The 19,182-nt window shown below is 43.1% G+C and overlaps 1 protein-coding gene across 1 annotated transcript in view; it reads right to left on the bottom strand.

Moving 5' to 3' along the window:
• The window catches only part of gstp1.1 (glutathione S-transferase pi 1.1), a 34,063-nt gene extending 15,485 nt beyond the window's left edge, over window positions 1–18,578 (bottom strand). Inside the window, exon 1 of the mRNA XM_048600481.1 lies at window positions 18,496–18,578. The gene's annotated coding sequence lies outside the window, so the exon portion shown is untranslated. The remainder of the gene's footprint in view (window positions 1–18,495) is intronic.
• Window positions 18,579–19,182: the final 604 nt, after the last annotated feature.

Genomic DNA, 19,182 nt, shown 5'->3' with positions numbered 1-19,182 from the left:
AAGTCTATATCAACAAAGCTTGGATTTATTTTTGATCATTAAAACTGTGTTTTTTTTTATTCATAGACCATAGAATTTTCCAAGTTGTCAACATCTAGTCCAAACAGAGAATCCCTACAGTGTGGAATCAGGCCAGTCAGCCCATCGAGTCCACAGCCCAGCCAGACCTACTCCCTTACCCTATCCCTGTAACGATGCATTTCCCACGGCTAATCTGCTTAGCCTGCGCATCTTTTGACTGTGGGTGGAAACGAGGGCAAGGCCATACAGACATAGGGAGAATGTGCCAGCTCCACATAGACAGCCGCCTGAGGCCACAATGAAACCTGAGTCCTTGGCACCGTAAGGCAGCAGTGCCAACCTCTGTGCCAATGTGCTGCCCCTATTCAAAAGGACATTTTAATATGAGTTGTGGTGTCTCATATACTTTAAAGGTAAAAACTAGCTATAATTCATGTGGGGCAATGGTCCCTTTAAGAAATAAGATTCTCTAGGTTCTGATTTCTGGTGAAAAGTAGCTGGCTTGTTCTGAATGATCATGTGACCATGTTGCCTGGGAGATAAACAATAGAAAAAAAGAGTCAACAAGTTCGTTATACAATGAATAGATTGTATGTAGTGACATAGAAACATAGCACTTAGAGGCAAGAATAGACCATACAGCCCTTCAAACCTGATATCAATAACAGCAGGCTGATCTGACTGGGCCCCTACCTCTGTTTTTCTGTTTGCATTCATAATCCATGACTTCCTTGTCTATCAAAAATCTATCTAAATAAGCCTTAAAAAAAACTCAATGATGCAGACACCATGGCTTCTTGGGAAAGAGAGTTCCTCAGACTAAATCCCTCTGATTTAATTGCCCCGTGAAGTACTTGGAGACAATTCACTATGTTAAAGTCACTATATAAATGCAAATATTTATTGTTATTTTTTACCCTGGTGGTAAGTTGAGAACTGCTCCTGGTGCCATGATTCACATTCCAGCAATGTGGCATGTCATACAGAATTCCCAGGGCAACTGGGGCTAATTTTAATTGAATACCTCCATTGGAGGATCTGGCAGGAAGTGTGCAATGTACCAACTTTTCACTCTCACTGTTCAATAGGAGGTAATAATGGACAACAATGCAAAAGCACCTTCCACCAAATCCTGGTGGGGTTGCTATCTGGTAAGTCAAATCAAAATTATCTACGAATTGTCTAAAATTAACCCCAATCCCAGTCTGCACAAAATATCTGCCAATATTTGCCTAACTGCCAGAAGGGAAGACTGGACTTTATATTGTGTTCACAAACTGACTAACATGAGTTTCAAAAGAACTATCGCACTTATTCATTCTGACTTGTCATACAAGTTCCAGCAAAGTAGAAAACAGTTGACAATGAAACTCGTTTGGTGAGATATTTTGGTTTATGCGGTAACAGGGAATGTTTCATTCACATTTTCCATTTGTTTCAATGGAAGAGCCAACCCACTGATTTGTAAATAAAATTGATGTTCAGGACTATATTCATTGTGTTACCATCACCATGTGGAAGCATAAACCAAGATAACAAAATTTACGATACAAACCCCCCACAAGCAATTCAAAACAAGGAACCCACCTTTTATGATTTATAATTTAACACAAATCAAAACTAAGAAAAATTAAACTAGAATTAAGATACAAATTATACATTAAAAGAGGGCATGATTTACTTTAACACAACAGTTGACACATCACAAATATGCTGTCCATTGAGAAGGTGTTGGGATCAATCATTAAGAAGGTTATAGCTGGACACTTAAAAAAATCCTAGGTGATAATGGCTTTATGAAAGGGAAGTCATGTTTATCCAATTTATTGGTGCTCTTTGAAGGAATAACACACTTATAGATGAGGGGAATCCTTTGACATGCTGTACTTGGACCTCAAAACTGAAATTAATGCAGTGCCAGTGAAAAAGATTATTTCTCAACATAGAAGCTGATGGAATATGCTATCATGGATGGAAAATTGGCTAGATGGCAGAGAACAGGAAGTATGATAAATGGATCATTTTTCTGAATGGGAGGATGTGAGATCCCTCAGGAGTCTGTGCAAAGCCTCAATCTTTTAAAAATTTATGCGAATGATGTAAATGAGAGGAGCGAAGGCACCATCACCAGATTTGCAGATGAGGCAAAGATAGAGAGGAAAGCATGTTGTGAGAAGAGATGAAGAAATTGCAGAGTGATACAGGTAGATTGAATGACTGGGCAAAAAAGCTAGCAGATAAAGTATAAAGTTGGTAAATTTGAAACAGTTTACTTTGTCAAATAGAACAAAGCCACAGCACATTCCCCAGACGTAGAATGACTGCAGAATTCTGAGGTGCAAAGTGAACTAGATGTTCTAGTGCATGAGCATGCAGGTCCAGCAAGTAATTAAGAAGGAAAATCGAATTCTATCCTTTCTTGTGAGAGGAACTGAACATAAAAATAAAGATGGTTATGGCTCTTGTGGTGTAATGGTAGTGTCCCTGTCTCTGGGCTAAGAGACTTGGGTTCAAGTCCCACCTGCTCCAGAGGCATGTAACACCTACTACACTTATACAGAACATTGGTGAGATCACATCTTGAACACTATGTGCAATTTTGGTCTCCTTATTTAAGGAAAGACTCTAAATGCATTGGAGACAATTAGGAGGAGGTTTTCGCGATTGATACTTGAATTAAGCAGGTTGTCTTATGATGGAAGGTTGGAAGACTAGGCTTATTTTCAGTGGAGTTTAAAAGAGGGAGGATGATTTGATTGAAGTACATTAGGTACACACTTAATAAAGTCTAGAGGGCATAGTTTTAAGGTAAGAGGGGAAAGATGTAAAAGGGACTTAAGGGGCAACTTTTTCATGCAGAGGGTGGTGTGGTATGGAATGAGCTGCCAGAGGAAGTGGTGGAGGCTGGTACAATTACAACATTTAAAAGGCATCTGGATGGGTACATGAATAGGAAGGGTTTAGAGGGAGTTAACAAGGTGTAGAGCTGGATGAACACAGCAGACCAAGCAGCATCAGAGGAGCAGGAAAGCTGACGTTTCGGGCCTAGACCCTTCTTCAGAAAATTTAGAGGGATATGGGCCAAATGCTGGCAAATGGGACTAGATTAATTTAGGATATCTGGTTGACATGGACAAGTTGGACCTTAGGGTCTCTTTCCGTGCTGTACAACTCTATGATTCTATGAGGTGGACATGGAAAGGATGTTTCTTCTGGTGGGCGAGTCCAGAAATTTGGACCACTATTTTAAAACTAAGGCTTGCCCTTTTGGGACAAATTAGGACAATTGTTTTTCAGAGGGACGTGAACTCACTGTCTCAGATGAGAGGTTATATTTTTGAGATGGAGTAGGTAGATTTTTGTCAGGCAAGTGGATCAAAGGAGTAGTTGGGAAGGTGGAATTTGCAAATTCAAAACACAAACAGATCAGTTTCGATCTCATTGAAATGTGGAGTAAGCTAGAGAGGAGCAAATGTCCTAATTTTGTTTCTAATGTGTATATTTGTGTATGTGTGTTAAATAACATATGCATTCCCCTACAGCACAAATGGCATGACTTGGCTGCATAGTTCCACAGAATACTGTTCATGCTGGATAGGTCTGGTATCCTATTTCTCAACAGCATTTCCCTCTGGGTTTTACAGGTATAATTATCATCACATTTCTCTGAGTGTCTTCAACCTCAAGTCATAACAATACACTTGGTGTAGGTTTGTACGTGACCCAATGAATAATACTCTGGTTCATGATTTGCTGAAAAAAAATCTAATTCAGTAGCATCTCTGAGCTACACGCATAGCTTTCCAGGTTATATGCTATTTTGGCCAGCTTACGTTGTATGTCAAAGAGGGGGGGATGGGAGTGTAGAGGGAGTCCTCCCTGTGAGGAGCAGCAGCAGCTGATCATGGGGAGGGACTGGAAGCGGAAGTGGAGCTCTCAGTCAAAGACACACGGAGTTTCACGTGGAGCCCACACCGGGGGAGGGAGTCATGGATGGGCACAGCGTGGGGGTGGGGGGCATGGAGGGGGAGGGGCACAGCCCAGGGGTGAGGGTCAGGGAGGGGGAGGGGCACGGCCCAGAAATAAAAGGGCGGCACGGTGGCTCAGTGGTTAGCACTGCTGCCTCACAGCGCCAGGGACCCGGGTTCAATTCCAGCCTCGGGCGACTGTCTGTGCGGAGTTTGCACATTCTCCCCCTGTCTGCGTGGGTTCCCTTCGGGTGCTCCGGTTTCCTCCCACAGTCCAAAGATGTGCAGGCCACGTGGATTGGCCAGGCTAAGTTGCCCATAGTGTTCAGGGATGAGTAGCTTAGGTGGGTTATAGGGGGATAGGTCTGGGTGGGATGCTCTGAGGGTCGGTATGGACTTGTCAGGCCAAATGACCTGTTTCCACACTCTAGGGATTCTCTTCTGGCCAAAGAGGAAAATGAGAGCTGAACTCTCCTCCTCAAAAAAATTCAAAATTTTGCTCTTTCTAACTCTGCCTACATTTGTGTTTTCAGCCTTCAGTCCCTTTAACTGTCGCTCGCTTTTGTGTCTGGCCACAAAGGTACTTTCTTAACTTACTCCTTTTGGTTCTGCTTCCAGGCTAAGGATTGGCAGGTCACTGAAGAAAGGCACAATTAATTCCTTTGCAATTAATGAAAATTCCTAAAATGTTTCATTAAGATAATTAAAATTATATCGACACTTAAAAAAACAAGTTTTTCTTAATACCTTCGGTCCGGCAGCTGTCTGCTAATGGTATGACAGCTGTTTTGGGAAATCTACTGGTGGGTCTAAGCATTTTCCAGGCAAATCTACAGTATACATTATAAATATCCTACATCTACATGAGTTACAAGGTCAAGTATTCCTGTTACATATTCTCAAAGCACTTTTATAATTGAAACTCCTACGTAAACCTGTCGTATTGAAAATAAATGGTCATACCAGCACTGAGACATCTCAAGTCTACATATTCTAGGACCTGTGACAATACTTCAGAAAACACCATTGCTGGAAACAACTCTATTTCTCAGCTTTTCAGCTGAAGTCATTCTTTTCATTTTATTGCATATGCTTATCTTTCATCGTTGAAGATGGCCATAACATCAACTGGAATTCATGAGGTTCAGTTTCAGGTACAATATGAAGATTACTCAGTCCAGGTTGACCAGTAAAAAAAAATCTGCTGCTTACAAAAAATATCTCTCAAATTTAAACAACAAGTTATGCTGCTTCACAGTATTACAATTGGAATGGAACTTTCCTCCAACAGGATTCTGCTCTCAAGTCAAAATGATGTTCTATTTAGCACATAATTGAACAACATAAAGTGTAACATAAAGTATGAGTTTCAGTGCCAGGGTGAAGTCAAGAGGTAGGCCAATAATCCAAATGATTAGTTAACCAAATTAAACGGCATGTTCCTCTTCAGTTGTTCATCATAGATAGTGGGGACACTAGAGTCAACTAGATTGTACTTGTAAAACCCAAAGCAAAATATGTAATGTTACAGGTGCTTTGTGACTGGAAAGCACTTGCTGAACAATCCCAAATGTATTAATAGTCCGACCAACAACTAATTTAAGATATTCAATTTATGTTAAACACAGCTGATTTAACAATATTGTCTACAAACAAAAGAAATATACTCAAGCCTTCCAACATTTTTTGAATGACTTTGGAGTTTAGGAAGCCTATTATACCTTGACACTTTCTCCATGGCAATTATTTGGCCAAACGGAGTCAATTTGCCAACCAGCATCCTGTTCCCTTGCAGTATAAATTGCTGTGGTTGTTTGAAATTTGGCATTCTTGAGTTTTCCCTGATGAGAACATAACAAAAGGGTTTTAGCAGCATGTCTGTCTTTCCAGCAATAAAACAAATCATTTAGATCTGGAAAAACTATCTGAAAAGATGGTAAAAGCATATTTCATCAAATCAATCAAAATACATTTGGACACAAGTTTGAGGATAGCACATTTGTAGGTATATGGGTTTTATCTGTGTTTGGGACTTCATTAGATAGCTGTTTCAAGAAAGGTCAGCACAGGAATGATGGATCAAATGGCCTCCTACTGTTAAGATCCTGCGATTGTATTCTGTGAAAAACTAATGATATCCACTGTTGGTACTTCCTCAGAATTGAATCTCACTTGATACTATCCCTTCACTGAAAATCTTGTGGTTACTCCATTTGTGTTCAACAATGTCTTGTGTTCTCACCTCGTTTCTGGTGCAGTGTCAAAGTGGAAGTAATTTCAATGAACTCTCACTTAGACAAAAAGTTTCAAATAGTGACGTAGAAACACAGGACTATTTAACCTCTGGAGCCTGTTCCAGCATTCACTGAGGTGATGACAAATCCTCAACCTAACTCCATATCCTCTTCGTTAGCAAAGATCTGTCAAACTCGAGACTTATCATGAATACCTGTTACTGTTTGTAGAATAGAATTTCAACTTCTAGCATACTTTGTGTGTAAATCTGCTTTTTGTTCCTAATTTTGTTCTGAAATGGCCAAGCTCTCATTTTTTGTCTATGCCCCCTTGACACACGTACTAGCAGAAATATTTTTTCACCACCGACCATGTCCATTCCCCTTAATATTTTTGATTTCACCTCACACATATTGCATTGGTTAATATATTTATAGTCAAAATTTATAAAGTGGATTCTATACACCTTTCTCTTCTTCTCTCATTTGTCATTCAGCGATAGATCCAAAGCATGGTAACATTTTCCTGCAGTTACGACGTTTTATTATTTCTGAACTTTCTCAATCATTGCGTTAAATTGAGTATCTCTGCACGGCAAAACAATTTAAAACTACGAGAAACTGTAATATATTAAACATACTAGATACAATTGTTTTGACAAACAAGGTGCAAAGTTCAGAAATTTGCCGATGTGAGGTTATTTGAACTCCTTTGCAGAGCAAAGATTTTACAAGAAATTGTTGTGACAAGTCCAAACCAGCAACAAAAATATTCAAAACTGGTGATGACACGTATTAAAATGAAATGAGGAGCTTGTCAATTTGAATTTCTCTCCAGCACATCAACAAATTAGTTCAACAATTAGACGAGTTATCATCAGATAAGCTCATATTTCCTTTTGCAAATGTGCTGTTTATTGCGACATTATATGGGAGTTTCTGAAAGTTCTTTTCAATTCCTGGCGTTACTCAATCCCAGCAGGACAAATGAGGGATTAAATAAATGATGTCAAATTCTGATTTTGGAGTTGTTAATCTGGAGATTTCTTTGAAAGGCGAGACACTTGAAAGACCCATTCCCAGATGGTACATGAATCAGAGATTCTGGACCTCGTCCTCACATACCACCCCACCAACCTCCGGATCCAACGCATCATCCTCCGACACTTCCGCCATCTGCAATCCGACCCCACCACCAAAGACATCTTTCCCTCCCCACCCTTATCTGCTTTCCGGAGGGACAACTCTCTCCGTGACTCCCTTGTCCGCTCCACACTCCCCTCCAGCCCCACCACCCCCGGCACTTTTCCCTGCAACCGCAGGAAGTGCTACACCTGCCCCCATACCTCCTCCCTCACCCCCATCCCAGGCCCCAAGAAGACTTTCCACATCAAGCAGATGTTCACCTGCACATCTGCCAATGTGGTATACTGCATCCGCTGTACCTGGTGCGGCTTCCTCTACATCGGGGAAACCAAGCGGAGGCTCGGGGACGGCTTTGCAGAACACCCACGCTCGGTTCGCAATAAACAACTGCACCTTTCAGTCGCGAACCATTTCAACTCCCCCTCCCATTCCTCAGATGACATGTCCATCCTGGGCCTCCTGCAGTGCCACAACAATGCCACCCGAAGGTTGCAGGAACAGCAACTCATATTCCGCTTGGGAACCCTGCAGCCCAATGGTATCAATGTGGATTTCACAAGCTTCAAAATCTCCCCTCCCCCTACTGCATCCCAAAACCAGTTCAGCTCGTCCCTGCCTCCCTAACCTGTTCTTCCTCCCACATATCCCCTCCTCCCACCTCAAGCCGCACCCCCATCTCCTACCTACTAACCTCATCCCGCCCCCTTGACCTGTCCGTCCGCCCTGGACTGACCTATCCCCTCCCTACCTCCCCACCTACACTCACCTTTACTGGCTCCATCCCCGCCTCTTTGACCTGTTTGTTTCCTCTCCACCTATCCTCTCCTCTATCCATCGTCTATCTGCCTCCCCCTCTCTCCCTATTTATTTCAGAATCCCCTTCCCCTCCTTCATTTCTGATGAAGGGTCTAGGCCCGAAACGTCAGCCTTTCTGCTCCTATGATGCTGCTTGGCCTGCTGTGTTCATCCAGCTCTGCACCTTGTTGTCCCAGATGGTACATGACCGGAGGAATTTACAGGAATGGGATTGGATTGAGGCTATTGAGAGATTTGAACTCAAGATGGGAAATTTAAAATTGCGTTGAAGTCGCAGAAAGCTCTGCAATCCAACTGCATCGACAGAATGATTTGCAATGCAGTCAAAAGATCAATAAGCAAAACTCTTGCTGTATGTATTGTATCAGGATTTCTAGAAGACACTCAACAAGATGCCCCACAAAAGGTTAAGGTGGCACAGTGGCTCAGTGGTTAGCACTGCTGCCTCACAGCGCCAGGGACCTGGGTTCAATTCCGCCCTCGGGTCACTGTCTGTGTGGAGTTTGCACATTCTCCCCTCGTCTGTGTGGGTTTCCTCCCACAGTCCAAAGATGTGCAGGTTAGGTGGATTGGCCATGTTAAATTGCCTGTAGTGTTCAGGGATGTGTAGATTAGGTGGGTTATAGGGGGATGGGCCTGGGTGGGATGCTTGGAGGGTTTGTGTGGACTTGTCAGGCTGAACACTTGTCGGCCAGATATGGAGCTTCTCCAGCACTTCATAGAATCCCTACAGTGTGGAAACAGGCCCTTCGGCCCAACAAGTCAACATTGACCCTCAGAGCATCCCACACAGACCCATCCCTCATAACCCACCTAATCTACACATCCCTGAACACTACGGGCAATTTAGCATGGCCAATCCACATCTTTGGACTGTGGGAGGAAATCAGAACACCCGGAGGAAACACACGCAGATACAGGGAGAATGTGCATACCAACACCCACCTCCCCCTGCCGGCCCCCCACCTTACTGCTGTTATTTACAGAGCTCTGGTATGTTCTGTCAAAGAGTAACCTAAGTAATATTAGGCAGACCTCGGTATGCAATTGTAACTAAAGGTACACTCCCTTTAGAGAGCCATCTGGTGTTTAGCTAACAACAACGCTGTCTTCGGTAGTTCAGTGGTTCGTATTCCTGCCTGCCACATGGCCAGCGGGTGTTCAATTCCCTGGTGGGAAGGATCTAAGCGTTTTTGGGGGTGGCACAGTGGCTCAGTGGCTCAGTGGTTAGCACTGCTGCCTCACAGCACCAGGGACCTGGGTTTGATTCCGCCCTCAGGTCACTGTCTGTGTGGAGTTTGCACGTTCTCCCACGTTCCTCTGGGTGCTCTGGTTTCCTCCCACAGTCCAAAGATGTGCAGGCTAGGTGGATTGGCCATGTTAAATTGCCCATAGTGTTCAGGGATGTGTAGATGAGGTGGGTTATAGGGGGATGGGTCTGGGTGGGATGCGCGAAGGGTTGGTGTGGATTTGTTGGGCTGAAGGGCCTGTTTCCACTCTGTCGGGATTCTATGATCTATAATTAAATAAGGGCCTATGGTGTTGAAGGTAGCGTATTGGCACGGATAGAGAATTGGCTAACAGGCAAGGCGCAGCAAGTGGGAATTAAGGGTTCTTTTTCAGGTTGGTGACCCACAGCCAATGAGGTTCCTCAGGGATCAGTGCTGGGATTATGTATTAATGACTTGGAGTAAGGAATTGAATGTACTCTATACAAATTTGTAGATGATACAAAAATAGATGGAAAGGTAGCTTGCGAGAGGGAAACAAACATCTTATGGAGGGAACTGAATAAAAAGAGGATAAAAATAGTCCTTCCAACAATTTCTGTTTTTGTATCTTGTAGAGAAATATTGATAGGTTAAGTAAGTGGGAAAAAAACTGGCAAATGGAGTGTAATGTGGGAAAATGTGAAGTTGCTCATTTTGGAAGGGAGAACAAAATAACAGTATTATTTAAATGGAGAAAAAACTGCAGAAAGCTGCAACACAAAGGGACTTGGGTGTACTTGTACATGAAACACAGAAAGCTAGCGCACAAGTGATCAGGAAGGTTAAGGGAATGTTGGCCCTTATTTCAAGGGGGTTGGAAAATAATATTAGCGAAGTCTTACTGCAACTGTACATGGTGATGCTGAGACCACATCTGGAGTACAGTCAGCAGTTTTTAGCTCCCTTATTTAAGAAAACCTATCATTTCATTGGAGGCAGCTCAGAGAAGGTTCACTAGGATGATCCTTGTACGGAGGGATTGTCTTCTAAGCAAGGGTTAAGCAGATTGGGACTCTACTCACTGGAGTTTAGAAGAATGAGGGGTGATTGCATTGAAATGTATTGGATTCTTAAGGGACTTGACAGAGTAAATGCTGAGAGAATGTTTCCTCTCATGGGAGAGTCTAGGGCCAGAGGGCAAAGTCTCAGAATAAAAGGCACCAACTTAAGCCTGAGATGAGGAGGAATTTCTTCTCTCAGAGGATTGTGAGTCTTTGGAGCTTCTTGCCACAGAGACTAGTGGGACGGAGTCCTTGTGCATACCTAAGGCTGAGATGGATCCTTGAACAGTCAGGGAATCAAGGGTTATAGGGAAAGGGCAGGAAAGTGGATGTGAGGATCAGACAAGATCCTACTAAATGGCAGAGCAGGCTCAAGGGGCCAAATGGCCTACTTCTGTTGCATTTTCTTATTGTCTTATGGTCTTACTCTGACAATGCTGTCATGAATAGGTGTAATAATAGGATCTTGGGAAATCATCTGGACCTCAGTGACACTGGGAACTCAAAGCAGGGCACAGGAATACCTTCCATAAAACTTAAACCCAGCAATAGTAAACTTACTCAACACATCATCCAGCTCAAAACAATGTCAAGCAAAACTGCTCCATGCTGGGTAGCATATATTTTTAATTTTTTAGAAATTCATTCATGGGATGTGGGTGTTGCTGGCTAGTCCACTTTTTACTGGCCATCCCTAATTGCCCTGGAGTAGTGGTGAGTTGCCTATAGAATCTCTCAGTCATTGGGCATAGGGTCACTCACTGTGCTGTTAGGAAGGGAATTCCAAGACGTTGACCCAGTGACACTGAAGAAATAGTGATATATTTCCCAATCAGGATAGTACATGGTTTGTAAGGGAACTTGCAGGTGGTGTGTTCCCATATGTCTGCTGTCTTTGCCCTTCTAGATGGTAGTGGGCATATGTTTGGAAGGCGTTGACTAAGGAGCGTTGGTGAATTTCTGCAGTGAAACTTGTAAACAGTACACACTGCTGCTACCGAGTGTCAGTGGTGGAGGGAGTGGATGTTGAAGGTGCCAAATGAGTGGATTGTCTTGGTCCACATGGTGTAGAGCTTCTTAAGTGTTGTTGGAGCTGCACGCATACATGCAAATGGAGAGTATCCCATCACACTGCTGACTTGTGCCTTGTCACTAGTGGACAGGCTTTGGGGAGATAGGAGGTGAGTTACTTGCCACACAATTCCTAGCCTCTGACCTGCTCTAATAGCGACAGCATTATATGGTGTATCCAGTTCAGTTTATCAATGATAACCCTCAAGCTGTTGATAGTGGGGGGTGGGGGGGTGAGGTGTGGAGGTGGGGTGTTGTGGAGAGATTCAGTGATTGCAATGCCATTGAAGATCAAGGGGCAATAGTTTGATTCTCTCTTCTTTGAGACAGCCTTTGCTTTGCACTTAAGTGGCACAAATATTACTTGCCACTTATCAGCCCAAGTGTGCTACACAGGAGGTGTACAAAAGCAAGATCAACATTAGATTTGAAATTTGAGAAGTCCATTCAGAAGTCTAATAACAGTGGGGAAGAAACTGTTCTTGAATTTTTTGTTTTTAAGCTTTTGTATCTCCTGCCTGTTGGGAGAGAGTGGAAGAGATTATAAGCAGGGTGGTTGTAATTGTTTTGTCCCTGGATCTTAGACTTTTGTTTAATTCACAGTGAACTTTTCTAAAGGGCACTATTCAACAGATAAAGGCCGCAGCTACATTTGTATCATAAGGTCTTGAACTGTGTGCTTTCTCTGCTTGAATACAGAGTCCAGAGCAGGATCCAGCAATGGGCAGTGTTTTTGGAGTTGTCTTTTCACTGCTTCGCAGACAGGTATTCTTTTATCTGAGATAACACAGTGTGTAGCTGGAGGAACACAGCAGGCCAGGCAGCATCAGAGGAGCAGGAAAGCTGACGTTTCAGGTCGGGACCCTTCTTCAGAAATGGGGGAGGCGAAGGGGGCTCTGAAATAAATAGAAAGGGGGTGGTGATAGCAGGTAGATAGTGGAGCGGATAGGTGGGAGAGAAGACAGACAGGTCAAGGAGGTGGGGATGAAGCTAGTAAAGGTGAGTGTAGGTAGGTAGTGGTGGGGATTGGTCAGTGAGGTGGGAGGAGTGATAGGTGGGAGGGAAGATGGACAGGTCAATGAGGCGGGGATGAGAGGGGGCACTGGTCTTGGGAAGAGGTCGGGTTGGGAAGATTTTTAAGCTAGTAAAGTCCACATTGAGACCATTGGGTTGTAGGCTTCCAAGGCGGAATATGAGGTGCTGCTCCTCCAGTTTCCGGGTGGCGTTATTGTGACACTGGAGGGGGCCCAGGATGGACATGTTGTCCAGGGAGTGGGAGTGGGAGCTGAAGTGATTTGCGACTGGGAGGTGTTGTCGTTTGTCGCAAACCAAGCGTAGGTGCTCCACAAAGCGGTCTCCGAGCCTCCGCTTGGTCTCACCGATGTAGAGGAGGCCACATCGGGAACAGCGGATACAATAGACCACATTAGCGGATGTGCAGGTGAACATCTGTTTGATGTGGAGGGTTTTTTTGGGGCCTGGGATGGAGGTGAGGGGGGAGGTGTGGGGGCAGGTGTAGCACCTCCTGCGGTTGCAGGGAAAAGTGCTGGGTGTGGTGGGACTAGTGGGGAGTGTGGAGCGGACGAGGGAGTTGCAGAGAGAGCGGCCCCTCCGGAAGGCAGATTGGGGTGGGGAGGGAAATATATCCTTCGTAGTGGGGTCAGATTGCAGGTGGTGGAAGTGGCAGAGAATGATGCATTGAATTCAGAGCTTAATGGGATGATACATGAGGACAAGGGGAATTCTGTCTATTTTATTGCGGGAGGGGGTGTGAGGGCTGAGGTGCAGGAAACGCAAGAGATACAGTTGAGGGCGTTTTTGACCACTGACGGGTGGGAAGTTGCGGTCCTTGAAATATGAGGACATCTGGGATTCTTTTGTCTATTCTTTTGTCTGATTACATTCGAGAAACTACCAGAAATCTCTATCTATATTCAAAACTAACAAAATGGCAACTTCATTCAACTTCAATTAACAATGTCCTATTTCTCTGTGTGTCACAGTGTTAGTAAATGGTAGCCACAGATCGCAAGCTGTTTGGCCTGCTGTGTTCACCCAGCTCTACACCTTGTTATCTCAGAATCTCCAGCATGTGCAGTTTCTACTATCTCTCAAGTGAGCAGAACAGGTTCCACTTAGCTAAAAGAAATCAAGTAATACAATTAACCAAATGACGTATCTTCTTTCCCTTACGTATTTCCATAAGTGTTATTCCTTCCTTTATGTTTCTCAGAATTCTCTAGCCCGGATTATTCTCAGTCATAGACTATCTGGAGCCAGGTTTCGGTCAATGTGATGGCATTCAAAAGAACTTAACACCCATCGAGGTACATGTAAAGTGTAGTTGCTGCAATAACATAAAAAATGTGGTAGGCAACTTGCTCACAGAAAACTCTAACAAATAGCAATATGGTAATGACCAGATAATTAGTATCATTTTTGTGTAATTTCTCATCCAGAAACATTTCAATTAAAGATTGCACAAAATCAAAATTAGCTCCTCAATTAAAAAATATTATGTGTAGGAAAGGCCTCATCCATTTGAGTCAAGATCATTACTATAACTACAAATGAGAATTCCCTCGCAGCCAAATGCAATAATTACTGGGATTTGTTAAGCCACTGTGATATTTTGGGATTTTTTTTTGCCGATATTTTCACAAAGTGCTTTGAAACAAATGAGGTGATACACAGTTAACATGGTGTAGGCTTTGACAAATAATACTCAGCGGATAGGATGCAATGTGTAGTTCAGCTGAGATCTTAATGAACCATTAACTATTTTGTAACCTCATCTCTCATGAACCCAACAAACATCAACACCTACTAAGCTGAAAATTCAAGTGACCTAGGCTTGTGTTTGAAGTATACGATGTATGAGGTCAATTTCATGAGCTGATGTTTCCAAAAAGAGATGTAATTTCAAAAACTAATACATATTCACATTGAAGTGATGTAGCAGATTATTATTATTTCCTGATCCCATTTTTTGTGAAAAGAAATGACTTTGATTGCTGTTAGTCAGATTTAAAACAGAAAATTTTGGAAATGTTCAGCGGGTATCCATGGTGGGAGACTGAAATTTTCAAAGTTATTGCAATACTTAACATTGTCTTCATAATTTATAAGCTAATTTCTATTAGTGTTTTGTGTTTGCTTTTATACTTTTACAGTCAATTATAGATGGCTGTTGATAATGAGGTGGTGGAAAACAGGAAGGCAATAGCGACTGAACAAATCTACAATAAACAGTTTTGTGATGGTTATGAAGTGGACAAAGGATAAAAAAGATCTGCTTTGAACAGTAAGAACTTCTTATTTTCCAACTGAAACTGGAATGATAAGAACCGAGACTGTTCAACTTTAAGAAGACCTTACAGGCAGGTTCAAACCAGGCATTTGAGAGGGCATTGGGTGGAGAGTGATGGGCAAAAGGCAGGATAATGGCATTAGTTATATTGCTCATTCAACGAGCCAGTGTCAACATAATATGATAATACTTGTAGAAGTTGATATCTTTTTCTAGCTGAAGATGAAAATCTTATGAATGTGTGAAGGCTGGCTTGACAGGGGGAAGAAATGCACAAGATGGACAGTGACAAAGACAAAATCAATGCCATGCAACAATTCCTGGTCTGAAGGAATTGGACAAGTATCCGCCTGACAACCTGAAGGGGGCATGAGCATTGGCATTAGTGACATTCTTCATAACATAAAGATCAGGAGCTTGAGAGGATCTGAGTGATCGTTTGATGGGGAGAAGAGGTCTGCTCAACAATCAAAGTCATGAAGACGTTTCATTCAGCATATCATCCAGCTGAGGACAGACTTTTGCAAGTGGCAGGACTAGGTGTTGGTCTAGTGAGGACAATTGCAGTCAGTGTATATTCTCAGTAAAGAAGCTTGATTACACTACTCATTTGTTGTGAGCTGTTTGTGTACACAGAGTAAGACCAGAACAAGGATAGTTTCGCCCAGGCAAGGAAAGGCACTTTGAGGAGGTGGGGGCATGGGGTGAAACGAATGAGAAATCCACACATTGTAAGATATAGAGGCATTGGAAACAGTCCAGAGAAGATTCACTAGGCTGTTACCAAGAGCTGGAGGACTGTCTTATTGAGGAGACGTTGAGTATGTTGGGCCTGTACTCATTTAAATATAGAAGAAAGAGAGGCAACTTTATTGAAACGTATAAGATTCTTAGAGGACTTGACAGGGTAGATGTGGAGAGGTTTCTTCTCCTTGTAGGACCAGAGAGCATAATTTCAAAACAAAAGGTGGCGTATTTAAGACAGAGATCAGGAGGAATTTCTTCTCTCAGAGTGCAGTGGAGCTGTGGAGTTATTTACCACAAAGGGCTGCTGAGGTTGGTCAGATAAGTATATTCAAGGCTGAGGACAGACAGATTTTTAATCAGTAAAGGAATCAAGGGTTATGGGGAAAAGGCAGGAAAGTGGAGTTGAAGATTACCAGATCAACTATGATCTCATTGAAAGAAGGAGCAGACTCAATGGGCTACTTTTGCTCCTGTGACCCTATGGTCTTAACAGTCCTTAAGTTTCTTTAGGAAGGGGAGGGCAGTCTGGAATGCAACTTTAAATACATATTTCGGGAAACCAGAACAGTCTGGGGATGCAAGTTAGTCAGGATTCTCCCTGGAGCCAAAGGAATGATCATATTGTGATATAGAATGTTACTGGGCCAACAGGTATCTACACAGGAGCATTTACATTACATTGGCTTGAGCAATGGTACATCCACTGCTGCCCTCTGATGAGCTGTTTCGTCCCTTTGGCAAGACTGCCCCAACATGGCTGCCACCTGTTACTGCCAATGACACACCGTGAACAGCTTGCACCACCTGGAGGTGCTTGACATCACTAACTGGGTTCACCTCATGCCAAAACAGGGAATGTACCTTCAAAATGAGCTTCACAAGAGCGGCACAGTTCAACCAGATAAGCAAGAATTCATTCAAAGTGTTGGGTTCCCAACACTGCTTTCAATAACCTGGCCCAATATTTCACCTCTGCTCACCTTTACTCAGAACTGGGACAAGTTAAAACTGTAATAGATATATTGAGAAAGAGAAAGAGGAGAGGATGGGAAGAAGAGTGAAAGGAAAGAATTTGTGACCATGTGGAAGGCAGGAAAGACCAAATGACAAATGTTTTCACAATATAAGGCCAAAGCTAATGAAAATGGAACATGCAAAGTAACAGGATTGACCTTGATTTAGATGATCAGCCATGATTGAATTGAGTGGCAGAGCAGGCTCAACGGGCTGAATGGCCACCTGTTGTTCTTATGTTCCTAAAATGTGCAGCTGGAATAGGTAACAACTTTAATACAAGGTAAAGGAAAATAAAGAAAAATATGAGAAAAGAATAACAAGGTCAATAAAGAGGCAAGAAGCAAAATGGGAGTAGATGATCTAAAACTGCTGAGTTCAATTTTGAATGGGTGTTGAAAGGTGAAGTGCAGTTGCACATGCTGCCAATTTGCTTGAATGAGTTTTGATTTTAATCATTGCTCTGCAAGTTTATTGTTTGCAAAATGAAGTGCCTTCATGCTTCATATTGGCCTTGTACCATTGAAGTGTTTCCCGTTTGCCTGCTGAGGTATTGCACACATTTACATGAAAGACACCAGATTTGAAACAGGACCTTACTGCTCCTGCTTTGCAAGTACATTCAGTCAAGTAAACATGGCACAGCATAGCAGTGGATCTCCAGGTAGTGGACTGGCAAGACATAGCAGTAAGGATAAGATTGGTTAGTGTACAGATTTTTCTTTTATTCATTGTTGGAGGGGGGGATCGTTGGTCAGGCCAGCATTTATTACCCATCCCTAATTGCCCAGAGGGCAGTTAAGAGTCACACACATTGCTGTGGGTCTGGAGTCACATATAGTCCAGCTCAGGTAAGGATGACAGTTTCCTTCCATAAAGGTCATTAGCGAACCAGATGGGTTTTTCTGACAATCAACAATGGATTCATGGTCATTGTTAGACTCTTAATTCCATTTTTTTTATTGAATGCAAATTCCACTGTCTGCCACAGTGGTCCCCAGAATATTATCTGGGTCTCTGGATTAACAGTTCAGGGATAAATGCCCCTTACTTATGGCAATACTGCCTCTTACTTATAGCAATTTAAGACTTAACCAGAATTAGGGGACACCACCTTTTAATTCGAGGATGTCCTTTTAGGACAGAGACGAGGAAAATGCTTCTCTTTTTGAGGTTTCTGTGACTTTGGTATTGTCTGCCTCAGAAGTGGACATGGGGTGATTGAATATTGTTAAAGCAGAGATAGATTGTTGTTGGTGGGAAATCAAATGTTATCGGGGAAAGTGGAATTTGATATACAAATAGATCTTCTTGTCGAATGGCAAGTCAGGTTTGGCATACTTCTGTTGCAAATCAGTATTCCCGTCCAGTTTAAAAATGAGTACATTTTAGCAAAACTATTTTATTTTAAAACAAGCCTTGATCCTACCTGTAGAAGTTCCATACCTGGCACCACAGAATCTTGATCACAGCCCCTCCCAAACTCACCCATTGCTACTGTACCCTTGCCTCATCCCACGAAGCGCATGACTGAAAATGAGGCAAGCTGCCTGAAATTTATTTTCTTAAAACCGTCAAACTGTCTGTGTATATACAATAGGCACAGTCTATTTGGCTCAGTTAACACAAATAAACCTTGAGGCCTGTCTAAAATTGAATGCGTGAGATTTTATCTTGGCTTGTACAGACGTGTGATATTGTGAGTGAATCTTGTCGAGACCTGAACAATATAGTTTACGGCAAAAGATCTGGGAGAATCAGAAGTCCTGTAAGGCCTTTCTCAACTAAGTTCCATCTACGTTCCCGGTGCTGAGATAAGGGTCTCACTCAGAGTGTCAAGATGTCTATTTAACGGGGTTACTCTTTGTTACTAGCCACATTGACACTGAATCTCACCTCATTAACATGCAGCTTCCTATCTTATCATCTGCGGTGAGGAAACTAGATTCCAACAATTCCCAACATGAAATGCTGAGCGGGTACCTGGCAACTCCAGCTCACTGCCTGCTCCTCCAGCCGCCATCTTGAATACCTGAAATCTACATCTTGGGGCACACCCCAGGACACAAGCTGCACGTATCTGTCATCTGACAGCTGGCATCCTCCCAGGATCCTCATAGCACGTCTCCACTCCACTTACAGCGGTCTTCTGCACTCCACTGCTACAACAACTAGCCTTGCAATGCTGCTGCATGGACACTTGGCACTGACAGATGGGAGCCCAGCTCACACACTGGACCAGGCTACATCTCAGGGTTATTTACTCACTTCCTTCGCACTCACTGACTTTGAGCTTAGCTGGGATGGTTATAGCATCTCTGTCTGACCCTGCTTTACCTTGCCTTGACTTTTTGCACTTTTCCTCTTCCACCAGAGCTACTAGGCTCTCAAGAGTTCTGTCTGGTCTTGCTATTTAGTGCAGACAGAAATCCAGGGAGCTTCTCATGGTCATCAACAATTCTCAGTCATGACAAATGGTTCGCCCTTCATTCAGGGGTTTCCCAGCAATAGGTTAACCTCCAGTCCCAGTCCTGGGGCTCGAGTAGGGTCAGTCAGCTACTTGGAGGATTCAGGGTGAGGAAC

This window comes from Rhincodon typus, chromosome 1 (genome assembly GCF_021869965.1).
Source record: "Rhincodon typus isolate 14 chromosome 1, sRhiTyp1.1, whole genome shotgun sequence".
NCBI classification, from domain to species: domain Eukaryota; kingdom Metazoa; phylum Chordata; class Chondrichthyes; order Orectolobiformes; family Rhincodontidae; genus Rhincodon; species Rhincodon typus.
Note: the sequence above shows the minus strand (reverse complement) of the source record. Positions and strands in the feature narration are given on the sequence as shown.